This window comes from Lathyrus oleraceus, chromosome 2 (assembly GCF_024323335.1).
Source record: "Lathyrus oleraceus cultivar Zhongwan6 chromosome 2, CAAS_Psat_ZW6_1.0, whole genome shotgun sequence".
NCBI lineage: Eukaryota > Viridiplantae > Streptophyta > Magnoliopsida > Fabales > Fabaceae > Lathyrus > Lathyrus oleraceus.
The window spans coordinates 433,687,747-433,706,490 of record NC_066580.1 but is presented as its reverse complement, the minus strand read 5'-3'; the positions used below and the strand labels follow the sequence as shown (position 1 = coordinate 433,706,490).

General features: G+C 34.4%; 1 long non-coding RNA gene and 3 other non-coding genes across 5 annotated transcripts; all 4 read right to left on the bottom strand.

Annotated features, from left to right (window-relative positions):
- Window positions 1-8,296: 8,296 nt before the first annotated feature.
- On the bottom strand, window positions 8,297-8,457 carry LOC127124124 (U1 spliceosomal RNA). Its single transcript, XR_007803760.1, has one exon. It is a non-coding gene; the product is annotated as a U1 spliceosomal RNA (small nuclear RNA).
- A 610-nt stretch (window positions 8,458-9,067) lies between these two features.
- On the bottom strand, window positions 9,068-13,452 carry LOC127120003 (uncharacterized). Of its 2 annotated transcripts, none has more exons than XR_007802984.1 (4): window positions 13,043-13,452; window positions 12,790-12,953; window positions 10,422-11,029; window positions 9,068-9,713 (listed from the first exon to the last, which is right to left on the bottom strand). It is a non-coding gene; the product is annotated as an uncharacterized LOC127120003 (long non-coding RNA). The 2 variants fall into 2 exon arrangements; XR_007802985.1 differs by having other exon boundaries at window positions 9,068-10,526; window positions 10,892-11,029; window positions 13,043-13,451.
- LOC127124452 (U4 spliceosomal RNA) lies at window positions 9,075-9,225 on the bottom strand. Its single transcript, XR_007803940.1, has one exon. It is a non-coding gene; the product is annotated as a U4 spliceosomal RNA (small nuclear RNA).
- LOC127124545 (U5 spliceosomal RNA) lies at window positions 10,112-10,228 on the bottom strand. Its single transcript, XR_007804024.1, has one exon. It is a non-coding gene; the product is annotated as a U5 spliceosomal RNA (small nuclear RNA).
- Window positions 13,453-18,744: the final 5,292 nt, after the last annotated feature.

The following is an 18,744-nucleotide window of genomic DNA, read 5'->3' as shown; positions in this document are numbered from 1 at the left end:
GTGATGATTTCTAATTGATGTGATTGCTTTTGATGCATTTGCTCATGTGTGTTTGCTTTGATGCATGTTTGTATTGTTAGGAGTCAGATATAAGTCTATCTATTGGCATTCTGTTTCCTGTTTGTTTTGAGGAGTTAGATATAAGTCCATATATTGGCAGTCTATTTCCTTGTTATTGTTCAGGAGTCGGGAGTAAGTCCATATATTGGCATTCTGTTTCCTTTGTGTTGTTCAGGAGTTGGATATAAGTCCATATATTGGCATTCTGTTTCCGTTTTGTTGCTTGGAGTTGGATGTAAGTCCACATATTGGCATTCTGTTTCCTTTTTGTTGTTCAGGAGTTGGATATAAGGCCATATATTGGCATTCTGTTTCCTTTTATCTGTTTGGAGTCAGATCTAAGTCCATATATTGGCATTTTGTTTCCTCTTTATTGTTAGTTGCTTTTGCCTTGTGCTTGTGGCTTATTCCAAAGGATGGTACTTACTTGGATCATCTACATATGATCTCAAGAGAGGAACTCCTAATGCGGTTTTGTTCCTCATCCCCCACCTTTTTGTTCTCTATACCTCCATCTTCATGCTAACCTAAACCAAAAAAACCAAAAAATGTGCAAACATTTGACTTGTTTTCAACATTAGAAACCTAAGCCTTAGGCTTTTGATTTTCAAACTTTCTTTTCATAATACTCATTTTTGAATTGAATCTTTAAGTCAACTTTGACCATTTTTGTACATACTTCTAATTGGTTAATTCAACCCATTCAAATGTGTTTCTTTTGGGGTTTCAACAACCATGTCCATAATCAAACTTTTTTCATAAACCTTTTGCTATTAGGTTTGAGTTATCTTTGTGGTAGATATAATACTCACCTCATCCTTAGTGAGTCGACCGTAAGTCTTCCATGCTTATTATAGGGTTAACCCCTCACTAGCATGTCGAAGCTATCCTCACATGGTGGATTTGTGGTTTTAGGTCGAGTTTTCTCCCTTTGATAACAAAAGACCTTAAGGCTTTTGGACCAATCAATCCATCCATGTTTTTTTGAAATCTTTTAGCCGAACTACGAGGTTTTGATCCTATTCTTTTTATAAGAAGGTACGTAGGCAATGGTTTCATCCATCCAAACACAAAAGTAATAAACTTGTATATTCTTTTCTCATCTCTTCAATCATGTTTGCACAATAAAATATTTCATAAACAATAACTGTTGCAACAAGTTGTAAAAAGGGCTCCGTAGGAGTACCTAGGATGTTGTGGGTGCCTAACACCTTCCCGTGACATAACCAACCCCCTTACCCAGATCTCTGACCCTTTTTCTAGTTTTGTTTGTAAAACTTTTTAGACCTTTGTTCGCTTTCTAGCCATTCCTTTGGATAAATAGAAGTGCGGTGGCGACTCGACTTTGTATGATTTACCTTGGATTTAGTCAATATCTCCAATGGTAACGATTACACCGCTACACCTAGCACTCACCCCAGACCATATGCCTGATCATAAGAAACCTTCGATAGAGCTCAAGGAATTATCTAAGAATATGAGATATGAGTTTCTTGATAAGGAACTCAATCATCCAGTTATAGTAAGTGTGAATCTAAATAGTGATGAAACTAATCAACTATTGGATGTCTTACGAAAATACCCTACAACCCTAGGCTATCATATCTATGACTTAAAGGAGATAAGTCTGTCTGTGTGCATGCACCAGATAATGCTGGAGGAAGACTCTAAACCCTATAACGAGTGATGTGGTCAAGAGAGAAATGCTTAAATTGCTTGATGTTGGTATAATTTACCAAATATCTTATAGTAAGTGGGTTAGCCATGTACATGTGGTACCAAAGAAGGGAGGTATCACAGTTGTACAAAATGAAAAAGGAGAATCTGTTGCGAAACATATAGAAAACAGATGGAGCATGTGCATAGACTATCGGAAGCTGAACAAAGTAACTAGGAAGGAACATTTCCCCCTTCCATTCATTGATCAAATGCTTGAACGTTTAGCTAGACACTCTTATTTCTGTTATTTAGATGGATATTCTGGATTTTTCCAAATTCCTATTCACTCTAATGACCAAGAGAAAACAACCTTTACATGTCCATATGGAACATTTGCCTATCGGTGAATGCCATTCAAACTATGCAATGCCTCTACAACTTTCCAACGATGTATGATGTCTATATTCGCAGATTCCATTGACGAGATCATGGAATTTTTCATGGATGACTTCTCAGTATGCGGATCCAGTTTTAAAAACTGCCTAGAGAGAATTCTGGAAAGATGCGTATAAGTCAATCTTGTACGAAACTGGGAGAAATGTCATTTCATGGTTACATAAGGTATAGTCCAGGGACACATAGTTTTGGAAAGAGACATTGAGGTTGACAAGGCTAAGATTGAGGTAATAAAAAACCTCCAACCCACAAGAACAGTTAGGGAAATCCGAAGTTTCCTTGGACACGCCGATTTTTACCGGCGCTTTATCAAATACTTTTCTAAAATCACTAAACCTTTAATTGGTCTCTTAATGAAATACGTCGAATTTTGTTTCAACAAAAAATGTCTCGAAGCATTCAACCTCCTGAAACGTGCACTAATCTTTGTACCTATCGTGCAACCACCAGATTGGAACCAACCGTTCGAGATTATGTGCAATGCCAGCGACTTTGCTCTTTGTGTTGTTCTAGGATAACGAAAGGATAAGAGACTACATGTGATATATTATGCTAGCAAAACTTTAGATGAGGCCTAAGTAAACTATGCCACTACTAAAAAAAGAGATACTAACAGTAGTTTTTGTGATAGACAAATTCCGCTCCTATCTAGTTGGAGCCAAAATCATCATATACACTGATCACACTGCCATTCGATACTTACTGAGCAAAAAGGATGTGAAGCCTAGACTACTTTGCTGGATCCTTTTGCTATAAGAATTCGATTTAGAAATCCATGATAAAAAGGGGACCGAAAATGTGATAGCTGATCACCTTTTGAGACTCGAACATCTGAAACCGGACCTTATTCCCATAAATGATGACTTCATATATGATAGATTAATAACTTCAGTTGATAATAGGACAAGTCACGATGACGACCCTGACAATTTGGAACTACACATCGAAGCTGCCCTAATAGTAACCAGTGTAACTTGGTATGCTGACTTCATTAACTATCTCGCAACAAATATATTACCTCCAGATTTGACCTACCAATAGAAGAAGAAATTCTTCCATGACGTAAAACATTTCTTATGGGACGAGCCCCTCCTCTTTAAGAGAGGAGAAAACGTCATATTCCATCGTTGTGTTCCTGAAGAGGAGATACCAAATATCATTACTCATTGCCACTCCACTCCTTATGATGGATATGCGAGCACATCTAAGACTTGTGCTAAGATCCTTCAAGCATGCCTTTACTAGCCATCTTTATGGCGTGATGTTCATGCTTTCATAATCAAATGTGACCGGTGCCAATGCACTGACAACATTTCAAGACACAATGAGACGCCTTTAAAGAATATTCAAGAAGTAGAATTTTTTTATGTCTGGGGAATCAACTTCATGGGTCAATTTCCTTCATCCATGAGACATAAGTATATACTCGTTGTTGTCAACTATGTGTCTAAATGGATCGAGGCTATAGCCTCACCTACGAACGATGCATGCGTGGTTATTATAATGTTCAAAAACTATATATTCCCCAAGTTTGGTGTCCATCGCTTAGTTATAAGCGATGGAAGATCCCATTTTATTTGAAGAATTTTTAAGAAACTCTTAAGCAAGTATGGCGTTAAACATAGAGTAGCAACACCCTATCATCCATAAACCAGTGGACAAGTCAAATGTCAAACAGAGAAATAAAATAGATTTTCGAAAAGACTGGTTCCATTTCTAGAAAAGATTGGTCCTCTAGGCTACAAGATGCATTGTGGGCTTATAGAACTTTCTTTAAGACCCCTATAGGAACAACCCCATTCAAATTAGTTTATGGAAAATCTTGTCACCTACCTTTCGAATTAGAACACAAATCCTATTGGGCTATCAAAGCCCTAAATATGGACTATTTGGCAGCTGCTGATAAACACATACTAGATTTCCACAAACTGGATGAACTCCATCGCGATGCCTACGAAAAGGCCATAATTTACAAATAACAAACCAAAGCATGGAACGATAAGCAAATCACGAGGAGAGAATTCAATGTTGGTGACCCGGTACTTCTATTCAACTCCAGATTGCGCCTCTTTCCAGGTAAATTATGTTCCAGATGGTCAGGACCGTTTGAAGTGACAAAGGTCATGAAATCTGGTGTCGTTGAGATTCGAAATCAGTCATCTAGCCCTTTCATTGTAAATGGACAAAGGTTGAAACATTATAACAACGATAATATTCCTACCTTCTATTCTCGCCATTCTTTGACAAAACCACCCCTTGTTGCACCAACAACCTAATTTCAAACAATCATCGAGATGCCGTCGTAAAACAAAGCGCTGCGTGGGAGGCAACTCAGGATTCCCTTTATTTTATTTTTACATATTTCTATATATATATATATATATATATATATATATATATATATATATATATATATATATATATATATATATATATATATATATATATATATATATATATATATATATATATATATATATATATATATATATATATATATATATATATATATATATATATATATATATATATATATAACGGTGAATTATTTATTTTCTTAACATGACTAACTTGTGTCATGTTACATTTCAGGTCCCATCGCTCTACATTGCCTATTCCTTCTAACCAGATTTTCAGGATGCAGAGTTTCGATAACATGTACGTTTAGTTCAGAGATGACACCCAGAGGAAACGTTATGCGGTCCTATCTGAAAGACCTTTGCTTCCCATTAGATACCCTGACCCCATTGCTTAGAAGCCCTAGGGCTCGAAGCTTCTGTTAGATAGATGTGTCACCAACTCCAGTGGGATGAGTATTCTGAGGCCATGAACGTCACTTACTGAAACCTTATCCTAGAGTTCTTTAGTTCACTTACCTACTAGCCTAACCATGGTCATGGATTTAACCACCTTTAGACTATTTGGGCGTGAGTATAAGTTTACCCACCGGGAATTTGCTAACCTTTTAGGATTTCAGAGTGACCTCGATGTTGTAGTTAGAGTTCCTCATTGTGATTTTATGCAGAAAGAGCTAGACATTTTCTGGAGAGATATTATCGGTGGGGAAGCCCCGACCCATCCACCCAGATTTCCACCCGTATTCATAACCCAACATTTAGGTACTTTCAGATGATTTTAGCCCAAACATTTTTCGGTAGAAGTGAAAATAGTGAGCCTGTCAATGCAGATGAGATATTATTTCTCTTTTGCATCACATAGTCCCGTCATGTTGAATCAGTGAAGCGGGTATCCTTGCAATTGAAGACTCCCAATATTTGGAAAGTTGTGAGGTTGTAAAACCGTGTTTTGTAAAATAATCTTCTTATTTACGTGCCATAAAACTTTGTCCAATTGTGATTGGAGACTCGTAATATTTGAGAGGTTGCTTTCAGCAAATAGAGTATCCTTGCAATTGAAGACTCCAAGTATTTGGAAGGTTGCGAGTAGGGGTGTGCATGGATACAATTTAATATGAACCAGTCCATTTTTATGGTTATGGTTTATAAACCAAACCACTTCTCACAAAAACTAATTTAAAATTCCAAACCGGTTTTAAATGGGTTTCGATTTTAATCAAAATTATTTAATTTTATTTAAATTTTATTTTCTTTAAATTAATATTAATTTTTAAATTTAAAAACATAAACAAATTTATGAGGTTTTAAAATATTTTTTCTTTTAAAATTTAAAAAATAATTAAAAAAAAACAAATATTCAAAAAAAAGAAAAAAATATATATATAAAAAATTGAAAATAATAAAATTATATTCTGAAAATGAAAAAAAAATTGAAAAAAAAACTTAAAACATAAATTATTCCAAAAAATAAAAATAACTGAAAAATATTTATTTAAAAAAAATGGAAATCGAAAATAAAAAATAATTTCTATTCTGAAATTATAATAAATTACTTTTTTTTTAGTTATTTTTTTCTGAAAATAAATTTTATTTTATTCTGAAAATTTGAAAAAATAACCTTTTTGAAAATTAAAAAAATTATCAAAAAAAATTATTTAAAAAGAAATCTGAATTTTTCTTTTAAATAATTTTTTGTAAATTTTAAAATAATTTAAAATATAAAATTAGTTTATAATGTGATAAAACATGAAAACAGACAAATATAAAAATTTAAGGCATAGTAAAATTTGGATACCCAAATAACAATCAAATTTTTATAATGGGTAACGTTTTATATTTGGATAACAAAACGGATACCCAAATTTTTATTTTAGCATTTGATTTGATTTTTTAAAAGTGGAACAACTTGGATACCAATTCGGGTATGGATAACCGGGTTTTTTGCACACCCCTAGTTGCGAGGTTGTAAAAATGTGGTTTTGTATAAAATCATCATTAAAGCAAAGTCATTATGAATTTAGTCATGAGATTTTCTCACATCTAGGAGTAAATGATTCGAAAGGGGAACTTAATCGTTTTTATAACTATATATGTTCACCATTAGTTAGATTTTAGTCTTCCAATTTAGCACACGAACTCGCTGCATTGTATTCACAAGTAAAGTAACATTGTTCTTGTACTAAGTTAACACAATCTTCGTGGATACGATAACTTTACTTGTTACATTGTGGTTTTTGTTGTCACAAAGAGTTACTTGGGTGAAGTTGTTGCCACAACAACTTATTTAACACACGTGCATCCATGAGTATAAACTTCGAGACACCGTGAAATTTCATAATGGGAAACTGATAGACTACTCAAATTTGAATGTTTTTGTAGCTTTCGTGTTTTTTCATATCAGACAAGGAAAACTTGACGGTGGGATTGTGAAGTGTATCTTCATTGGTTGTCTTGAAGATGTGAAAGGTTAAAAACTTGAAAGATGGATCCTCAAATTGATCATAAGCGGAGATGTTACTTTTGATGAGACTCGTATGGGGATGAAGTGCAAAAACCTGGAGGTTAAAGAATCAGAAACTATGGTAGAAGAGATTCAGTTTGAGGTTCTTACTAGTGAAACTAGAGATGAGGAGTTATTTGAGACTCGTGTTTCAGGTATTATTGAAGGGCAACTTACAATGTCTCTTAATTATCAATTGACTCGTAATAGATTTAGGAGTGAGATTGCACCACCTCAAATGTACGGTTATGTTGATCTTATTTGTTATGCTTTGAATATGGATGAAGGGTTGTAAAATTTAGAATCAAAGACCTTCAAAGAAGGAATCAAAAACAAAGATAGTCAAAGATGATTGATGGCGATAAATAATAAGATGAATTCGTTGATGAAAATTTGTATTTACAAACTTTGAGACTATCTAAGAAACAATGGGTGGTTGGGGAACCGTACTTGGGAGTTTGGTGAAGAACTGTATTTGTAAAAGCGTGAACTCTACCATCATTTTTATTTAACAACACCGTTTAATAAAAATAAAATAAGAGGAACCACAATGAAAATTTGAAACTTGGATAACCTCTGCTTTAATGTTCCATGAATTTTTATTTGAAAAAGTTACAAAATTTATTATTTTTCAAAGTCATGTCAATTTATCAGAAACTTAAAAAAAATTAGAAAAGAAAAAAGAAAGATGATAATGGCAAACTCCGAGATCTCTTTAAATATAACCCGATCAACATTATATGAATAAGAAAATAAAAAACAATGAAATAAAACAGACAATTTAAAATGTGTGATGAAAAGATTGAAACACGCGTCACCGCGACAAAAGTTTAACTTCAATGTTCAAAAACTTATATGCTTAGGTCGATTTGGCTGAACATTGCAAGTATCAAAGTTAACTTGAAATTGATAAATTTTGAAGGATTTAAAAACTGTTTAAGGAAAGGTTAAAGAAAAGTTGGTTATGGTTTGCATTGAAAATTATTGTTTACACCGATTCAGTGTCGTTTTGAGAGTGAGATGAAAAATCTCTACTCGATACAAAAACTAAGCTAAATTCATCAGAAAACAATCTCCTGATTGATGAGATATCAAACACCAACCTCCAATACATGATAGAAGAAGTTATGCAGATGAAATTAGCAAACCATGACTTTCGTCTTTAAAAGAATATAGTTAACAGAACACAAGGACATATTTACCTTTAAAAAAAAGTAAGGCCATGTTTTCACCTTTCAACAAAATTGTAATTGTAACTTATTTAGGAGGGGCTGCGCGAACGCAAGCCCCCACAACAACAAATTATGATGCAGGCTCCACTACATGAGTAGACCTTAGGCTAGCACCCCTCCTAAGTGCAATGGAAGTCACTTGCCTAGGCCATGGGCCTTTTTGATCACCCATTGACCCCATCCAGGTAAGTATGTTGTAAAGCATCACACACTTCTGTCCATAATATTCACTCTTACAATTCTGATGTGGGACTAAGATAACAACAATAATTCACTAAAGAGAAAAGAGAAAAAGGGAAAAGAAATGTCAGCATTCTTTTCGTGAAAGACCTATTTGTTCCCCAAACTGTGTCAGGTTTTATTTACAGTCTATGTTCACTTAATGGATACACCAACTCAACTATGTTCACTTAATGGATACACCAACTCACATTAGGATCCAAATAGATGAACTATGTATAACCATTGCAGTTGTGGAATCTCTTAAAGTGAATGTATGCAATCTTTTGTTCCATGATCTCCTCACTTTTCCTCTATCATGTTTTTTAGAACAATTATTTAACAGAGGAATCTTACCTTTCATATCAATATTTTTGTTTCCAGAATAGAGACCAAATCCTAACTTTCATATCAACTTTGTTTTGTTTCAAGTTAACTCTTTCAATCTGGAAAAGGTAATGAGGTTTGTAGGAGTTGAAGATTGTCATTGTGGCCAGATGAGAACTTTGGTACTGGCAAATTGTACAAATCAAAGGATCAATAAAGGTTGATCTTCTTAGAATAAGTATAAATATTGAACTAAATTTGCAGGACTTTACCCCTAAGGGAGTCCTTTCAAAAATTCTCAAAGGCTTGAGTTGAACCCAAGCCTAAGAGGGGGTTTGGAAATAGTTTTCAACCAGCAATAGACGCGCCTCGGTTAGAACCTCACTAGCTGCGTCATTGCCCCAAGCGCAAAGATAGTTTTTGAATAGAACTAACTTCCTTTTATATATAACTTCAAAGTCATCTAATTTCTCTCATTAGCAGTGTGGGACTAGGAAATTTTACCATGAAGTCCTCACCCATCATTCTTGTCCATAAACAAATCTAACAACTAAGACAACCGCAAAGAATAAAGTTGAGAAAAAGAGATCTAACTGGTTCAAAAACTAAGACAAGAAAATAACATTACAGTAGTAAAATACGCCAGTCACCAAAGTTGTTGATATTTACTTCCTTCTAGTCCAGCCACAAAATGACAAGGGGATTCATATGGGGTATTAGATGGTGTGAGTTTGGTTATGTTGCAATTTATCATTCAATACAGTATTTAGACGAGGGAAAAGACTACAAAATAGGAGCATATCTCCTTGCTCAACAAAATGTAGACATCTAAACCTGTCTTAAATTTGAGAGGATACTACAGCAATTTGATACTTTATTGAATTCCTTGTGGTGTACACTCCCCTATAAAATTTAAAATTTAGTCATACATACATCATAATATTGTGGGCTGTAAGAATAAAAGCTATTAGTACTGGAAGTAATTATGTTGAAGTAGATAGCTCAGAAACAAACTGTAGAGGAATATTAAGGATTAACACCAATGCTCAAAGTCTAACATATTAAAAGGTGGCCTCACAAGGTGTGAATCATTCTTGGGTTATAAAGTTGAACCCACTTAACTTACGGCTTTTGAAGATAAACAACTTAACCACACATTTGTATATCAGTCCACAATCTAATTCTAATTAGTGGCAAATAGCCAAAGTACAACAATGAACCAAACACAGACCAAACCTTACCCAATTTTGCAGAGCCTTCAATGAAGAAGGCTCAGGCACAAACTTGAACTAATGTTGCAGAGCCCTCAATGAAGAGGACTCTTCCAAAAACTAGCGTATGCCGCTAATTGTGACGCTGACACGGTATTCTTTAGTAAAAGGCGAAAGAATAGTTCGCTATGTCATCATCACACGGCTCCGTATCTATCATTTGTAGAGGTCCTTTCATTTTATACGTAAGCAGTATAGTTTCTTTTATGATGTAGACGATTTGGGACTTGAGTCTGATACCCACTCACTTGGCCCCCTATCTTTAAATACTAGTAATAAAGTATCCCAATTTAGCACAATTGAATTTCAATGCAAAAACAACACATGAATAATAACTCACCTTTGAAAATAGGCGCTATATATAAGCAAATTATCTGTTCCATCTTTACAAGCCTCACCATTTTGATGATCAAAAACTACCATGGCTATAACATACAAAACAACCCTGTAGAAGAGTTATGCATGCACTGTAAGTAAACAGTTAGGCTTAACATATTTCATTCAAAAACACCAATGAAAAACTATAGTAATCTTCATTTCACAGCAAGGTGGTCAATTTAACTTTATTAAACCCCCACCAAATTGTTCAAGCATATCAAACTGAGCTACTGCCAAACATTATATTTCACTTATAGTTTCATTAAAAATATGCATTAAAGATGAGAGGCAAAATAGTTTCGATGACATTAAAGTTCGATCGATCTCTTTGAGAGAAGTAGAGAAAATTCTAGTGTTCATAATATGGCAAACTTGGAAGTAATTCTACAAGAAGTAATTGTATTGAAGTAGAAACAAAATTGAAAATTTTACTGTAGAGGAATACTGAGAATTAATAGCAATGCTCAAGTCCAACACATTGAAAGGAGGAGCAGATGTTGCCTCGCACGGTGTGAATCAGGGCTTGTACAGTGACCTCCACACAAAATATCAAATCCGTTTCATACTGTTCTGCAATCGGAAAATTAGATTTATGAATTTCATATAATGGTGCTACTTACCACATATGCTCTACTTTAGACATGTTTTCTACATATAATAGGATAAATTCAATACCGGTTAAATTACCCAATGGTAATAAGGCCATGGCAGAATTTTCTAATGAAGTGCATCTCATTGACTCTATTTTTGCCTCTCATCTTTAATGCAAGATGTGTCATACGAGACTCTTGTTTTGGTAAAATAGACTCTGGACTCTACTTGTTTGAGATAGCAGAATCCTTGAAACAACATGTTATAAGAAATTTCTCTTGAAATTTTATTAGTTCTTCATAATCTTCCCATTTTCATCACCATCCATAGGTGATGTCTTATACGGAAAGATTTTTTAGTGGGGTACATCTCAACGAGATCTAAATACTTTTAGATATGTTAGTTCTTAAGAGTACGTTGACCACATCCATTTCGTTCATTCTCGTTGGCCTAATACTAGGTAGAGGAGCTATGGATTTGAAATTTAATGCAACATCGGTCATCTCTTTTGCAAATGGGTTCATCGCAATGATTCAATATGTGACTAAATATAACACCATTAGCAATCTCTTTTGCAAATGGGTTCATTGCAATGATTCAATATGTGACTAAATATAACACCATTTGCAGATGAGTTCTCATTAGAGTGTAAATTAATGTATAAGGACAACTATGAGGTTAATTCATAATACTACAAAGCTTATAATTTTATAGAATAAAACAGAATTAAACCTAAATGAACTAAATAACAGTAAGAAATACCAAAAAACAAAACATAAAGTTGAACTAATATTGCAGAGACCTCAGTTAAGAGGACTCTTCCAAAAACTAGCGTATGTCATCATCACACGGCTCCATAACTGACACAAGTAGAGGTCCTTTCATTTTATATCTGAGCTGCTTAATTTCTTTTACGCATAAACGATGTGGAACTTTAGTCAGACCTCTACCTTTTCTATCCTCTACAATGAATAAACATCTAAAGCGTATCCTTGAAAGTCTTTGGAACAAAGACGGCGCTGATAGAATCGTGAAGGACAGGTCTAGGATAAGCCGACAACTATATAAATCCTCACCCGAAGCTAAACTAACACCTTTATATGATCCGGTGTCGTACAATATTCGTCCAAACATTGACATGAAAATAACATGGACGGGTTAGTTTCATCTTGCCCCAAAACATATATTGTTCAGATGACAACAATCAGCACAAAGACAATGGCTTCACTAAATAAAAAGTAACAGATTTTGTGGGAAGGAGACAAGTCAAAAAAGATAATTTTGCATTCATTTATCGGAATTGAAAGTGCAGATATCATCAGTATATCAAACTGCTTGTAAACAATATACACTTAAAGCATCATTGATTAGATATGCACCATCAGTAGAGCTACAACCTAACAGTTTGCATAAAAATTATATCCATCCAAGGCAGAAGTGAGTTATAAGGTGAAAAGTGTTGTTTAAAAGCATGCAACTTTGAATGAAAATCTCAATATGACAAGTTAATATTGGTTAAAGAAATGAATTTGCTACTGCTAACTAGCACTGAATAAGAAACATATTTACAAAATCTTTCCAACCATGAAAAGCTCAAAGTGGGTCCAGAGCTGCTTTGTTTGGTAACAAAATCTGGAAGGATTACAAGACTTCTCAGAACCATTTTTTTATATAAATAGATTCCAAAGCCAGAGTTACTTGAAAAAAACAAAAACATGATCTATTCTATAGGCTCTTACTGTTGTGTTCTTGGATTCTAAGGAGACAAAAACATAAGTGTAGTGGATGAATCATGACCGCATGATCAGAGCGTGATTAATGGCCAGGATGATCTCCGTATTGTGGGCATCATCTTCAGCCGTAGATGATCTTTCCCGGTAACCAGACTCAAAACAACATCTTTCTGCAATAAACAAACCAGAGAATATCAAGTACACGTTTTTATAGCAAAACAAAACAAAAAAAGGAAAGGAGTGGCAGTTTATTGCTTACCTATCTTGCTTCCCTCTCACGAAGATAACTTGCTTCCTTTTTCAAACCTTAGCAAAACCCATAAAGTACAAATTTTTTATAGCAAAACAAACAGAAGGAAAAAAGGGTTGATTACTTTGCTAACTTCCCAAAACTCAGAACATGGAAGATCATCGTTCTCTGTAAAACTTTGCATGTTAAAAGGGGGAGCCTGGGTCCAATCAATAACTTGATCGGTTTTCTTGTTCAGAAACATGGCAAAGAGACTCATGCTCCGTGTCAAAAACATAATGCACTACAAATTTCCATTACAGAAACCAAACGTTCAAGTGCTTTTCCCTTCTTCAGGTTTTTGGTTTGGTGGAGGGCTTTTTTTTCAGTTTCCGCTACAAGTGTAGTATCTGACTTTAACATTGTGACACGTTTTTGGGTCATAAGATTGTGTTTAGTTTGAAATAAAAGTTGTGAAGAGTGGAAATTTTTTGGTCGCTTATATTAACCTCATATTTATTTTGGGTTTTATGTTAAAATATTGTTTATATTACTCAATTTAACTCTTTAGAATTTATTATGTTCATTAATAACGAATTTTATTATTGTTTTTCAAGTTTTTCGGTAAGAATTAAAATGTAATATTTTGAAGAATTAAAAAATTAATATAAAAATTTCTAAATTAAAAGGGTAAAATGAAAACAAATATAAAATATAAAATTAAAAAATATATATTAAACCGAAAAATATGAAAGTAAGAAAGAGAGAAATACGTTGGATAATTATTTTTAAATGATAAAATTATCTTTAAATAATTATTTGAAATATACTTGATCTATCAACATTAATTTAAAATTTTATATCAATTAATATTAATTTAATAAACTTTTTAATTTGTTTGTTTATAATTTATATTAATTTATCATAAGTAATTTATTTTTTATTTTTTATTTAGTATAATTTACATACTTGTGATATTGAACCAATGATTTATCTCTTTTTTGAGAAGGGATAAAAAAGCATTTTTCTCCGTATATAGATATCTTATTTTTAAATTTGTCTCTTCTAAACACATTTTTATATAATATCATAATTTTATTACAGTTGTTTGGTCACTGAGAATTTTATCATTTGTTCAAGATGTATTCAAAAATTTAGTTTTGGCTATGGATGAGGAAATGAAAGCATTTGAAAAAAATAGGTGTTATTTGTCTCCAAGAATAAAATAATTTGATGTGATTGAAACTCTAAATAATTCTTTTGAAGGTGAAACTGATGATGAAACTGCTAAGCATGTTACAACTTTCACTAGTATATATGAATCTGATGAAGATTCTTGTGATGAGGATGTCTCTTATGAATAATTGGTTGCTTCCTAAAAAGATATTTGTGTCAGAAGTGAAGAGGTGTGTAAGACAGGAGAAGAGTAGAAGAGAATCATAGCTCAACTATAAGCTGAAAAAGAGAAACTTTTATCTATTGTAACTGATCTTGAAAATGAGGTAACTCTATTATCTTCTAAACTTGAAAACATGAGCAAAATCATAAGAATGTTAAACAATGGGTCTGATATGCTAGATGAAATTCTTCAAGTTGGAAAAGAGGCTGGAAACTTAAAAGGTATTGGTTTTAATTACCAATATCAAAATAAACAAGGAAAAACCCTTGTGACAAAATTTATTCCTCTAAAAAGGAAGTATGAGCCCATGATGTCCGACCAAATGTTACAACATCATGCCAGACATCAAAAAACTCAAACTAAAGTCAAGTTTGTGCCTTGGAAATGTCATTATTGTGGTAAATATGGACATATAAAGCCATTCTGCTACGGACTACATGGTTATCCAAAACATCCAACACATCATAGGGTTAATCATGTAATGATTAAAACTAGAAAGGAGTGGAAACCTAAGGTTGTTCCTCACATGAAACTACTTGCTCTTCCACATGCCTAATGTCCAAGGAAGATGAAGTCAAGTTGTGGCACCAGAAGCTTGAACATTTGAATCTCAAAAGGATATATCTTGGTTACTCTACAAATAGTAAAGCTTACAGAGTATTTAACTCCAGAACCAAGAGTGTGATGGATTTCATTAATGTTATGGTTGATTATTCAATTATTGTAAAAGGGACTGATATCGATGAAGATGTTGGAACATCATCTCAGCAGACTAATGCTTCAGAAAATATGGAAAATATTAAGTCAAACATTAAGCCAACAAGGAATGAATCAGATGTTTCTACTGACATCTGAGTTGTTTGTTTTTTTGTTTTATTTTGCATGTTTTTTGTGGGCCTTTTCCCTGAGTATTACACCTTTGTGTGCCATGGTCTATACCTCTAACTTACATGTTATGCTACTGCTTTACTCTATTATTTTGTTGTCATTGATGAATGTCTGCTTGGTTTGTCATATTCTGGCTAAAAAGGGGGAGTGGATAGTGTAGAGATGTCTAGTTGTGTTTTTGATTTTTTTGTATTCTCTGTGTGAAGGTTGTTTCTTTGAGGGGGAGTATGTTTCCTGTTGAAATTCTGGCATAGTCAGAATTCAGATGTTCTACTCCAAGTAATGACATCTGAACCAACTTTGTTACTAATACAGCAAGACAATTATACAAATTAAAACCCAGTACTGATAAGCACACATTCACAGATGTCACGACATCTGCTACTATATCACCATAGAATGGAAGAACACCCAGTTCTGTCACTTTCGATGTCACACGAGTTGTTATGACATCCAATTCTGCGCAGACAAGAATTAAGCAGAACTTAAAAAGGAAGTGCAGTAAATAACACAAGTAATTGTTAACCCAGTTCGGTGCAACATCACCTACGTCTGGGGGCATACCAAGCCAGGAAGAAGATCCACTATCAGCAGTATTAATTCAGAGTTAAACTCCCCCGTTTACAACTCTTCACTTAATCCCTACCCAATGCAATCTATACCTAGGAACTCCTAGATAGAAACCTCCAGTTTCCATTCCTATCACTACAATTACAATGTAATGCTAAACAACTTGAACTTGTTTCACAGCTTCGTTCAAGCACATAATCACTCTTGCCTACAGGCTTTGAGTTACAAATACTTACAGCTTTGAACACTGAGAAACACATGGTAACCTTCCCACAAGTTGGGAGGTTTACCTCACACACACCCCTAAATTTTCATTCTATGAGGCTTACAAAAACTAGGTTACAATATGCTATTTATAACCTAAACACCCAACTAGATTTGGGCCTTCAGAAAATCGCAGCAAACTTCTTCTTTGCTGTTACAAAGTCAGCAGAAACTTTCTGCTACAAACAAGGTCTTCAATCTTTTAGTTCCTAAAATATCTCCATATTTAGTTCCTAAAATATCTCAAGACCTCCACAAATAATGCCACATAGGATTCTAACTAATTTCCACATATTAGTGTGCTAACAAATAGGCTATTTGTTAGGTTCCTTAATTGTAGCTTGGTTGTTGGTTTCCTGGATTTTAGCCTGAGAAAAATGCTGAAACAGAAAAACTAAACAACCTACAATATAGCATATGCTGTCAGGAATGAATGTCACAACATTCAGTTTGACTTCCAAATCATTAACCATATGCTAAGTCTGTTTTTCCTGAAAACAGACTGTACAATTTGCTGTACTGTACAGAACCAATCTGTCCATACTTCAGTATCAGCGTACATTAATAAATGTCAAAACATCCAATTTGACATTCACACATAGAGCCTTACATCAGGTCTGTTATCCTCTTGATAAGCAGACTGAGTTGTATACTGAAATGTAGCAGAAAACCACTATGCCTATTGTTCAGTAAATGCTGTCAATGAATGTCATAACATCCAGTTTGACATCCAGACAGTAGGCCTTATGCCAGGTCTGTTATCCTCTTGATAAACAGTCTGAAACTAAATGCTGAGTTATAGCAGAACACCCACTGTTCTATTCCTCAGTATCTGCTGACAGGGATGAATATCATAACATCCAGTTTGACATTCAATAAATCTTGTATTAGCTAAACCTGCAGTACACTACTCAGAATGTCATGACATCAGCCAAGCCATCAGAGTATAGTTAGATATTCTAACATACAATGTAGTCAAACAAACATCTCCACAGCATGTCATGACATCAGTCAAGACATTAGAATCCAGCTAGTGTTTTACCATACAATGCAGCCAATTAAACATCTACAAACTCCCCCTTTGGCAAATTTTTGGCTAAAACACTTTGGTCTCACAACAGAGTCCACAGCAGCGAAAATCTCACATCTAGCAGGAAATTAACCTAGCTAATACACTCAGAGTTGCAGCACACTCACACACATGGAAGTTAAATAAAAACTTCACATATCAGCACACATACAGAAGTTAAAAAAATACTTCTAATTGCAGCACACATAAACACACTCACACCAATTAGAAGTGGAACAACAGCTGCAGCACAACCTCTGGATTAGAGGATCTTCAATATCTGTTTAACACATAATCTGTTGTCCTGGGGCATCACAGGTGTTTCTCCCCCTTTTTGTCAAAAATGTTGCCAAAGCAACACTTTAAATTACAAACCAAAATAAAACAGAATTACACACAAATGTCAGACAGAGAATCTTGATTTTACTTCATAGTTTTAATCAAGAATACCCCCTCTTGATCTTGCTTTACAACTTTGATCAAGACACCACCCACTTGATCTTGCTTCCCAGCTTGGATCAAGTAGTCACACACTTTTTCCTAAAACCACTTTCTTATCTCCAGTGGTAGCTTGACATCTAGCACCACTACAACCAAAACAACAGTAGATGGTTACTCCCCCTGTACCACACAACTGTAACACACAGGCTCATCATAATGAGACACACAACATCCATATTTCCTTATGACTGTAAGTTTTGGAAGGAAATAACAATATTGTCCAAGGCAATGTCATGACATCCGGTCAGACATTTTTCTGCTCACTCATCCTTGACACACACCACATCATCCCACTAACTAACAAGGTGCCATACCTTGTTATCTGAGAACACATAGACCACAAGCTTGATGATTACTTGCAGCACAAAGATAGAACTCCCCCTGTCATGAACAACCAACTCTCCTCTTGAAACTTGGAGATCACACATGAACATATCCAACACCCCAAGGTTGGACCTTCACATACTTCCTGATTCAAAGAGAACCCAGACCACTTGATGAATGGAAAATATAAGACGCATCTTCATGTCTTCAAGAGAACACCCTCTGTTCAACCCTCTTGGCTGAACACATCCACACTCTGTGTCAATCTCTCTTCTAACCAGAACAGACAACCACTTCACAAAGTGTTCTGACATTAGTTAGGACATCCTTCACACATAACAAAGAACACCATCTGATAGTCTTCAGATATCACTGAGTCACCAGCTTGATCCAAAAGAACCCAGACATAAATTGGGACATATACATTGTCATCCCATTACAAGAGACAATCTTCCATAGATAGCTCAGAACTTCTACCACAAGCTCCAAGAGATGAATAGAAAACACCTCTTTTTGTCTTCAACTTACTACTTTTTGCTCAAAAGTAATTTGTCTCAGACTTTCCTCAAGAATAATCAGCTGCCATATGTTGATTATCTTGATTCTTTGAACTCACTTCTGAGATAGACCAAATGCCACTGGTTGATTACCTCCTTCATGAATCCTCATATGAACAAGTCAAATGCCACTTTTTGACCTCTCCAAGATTATCAGACT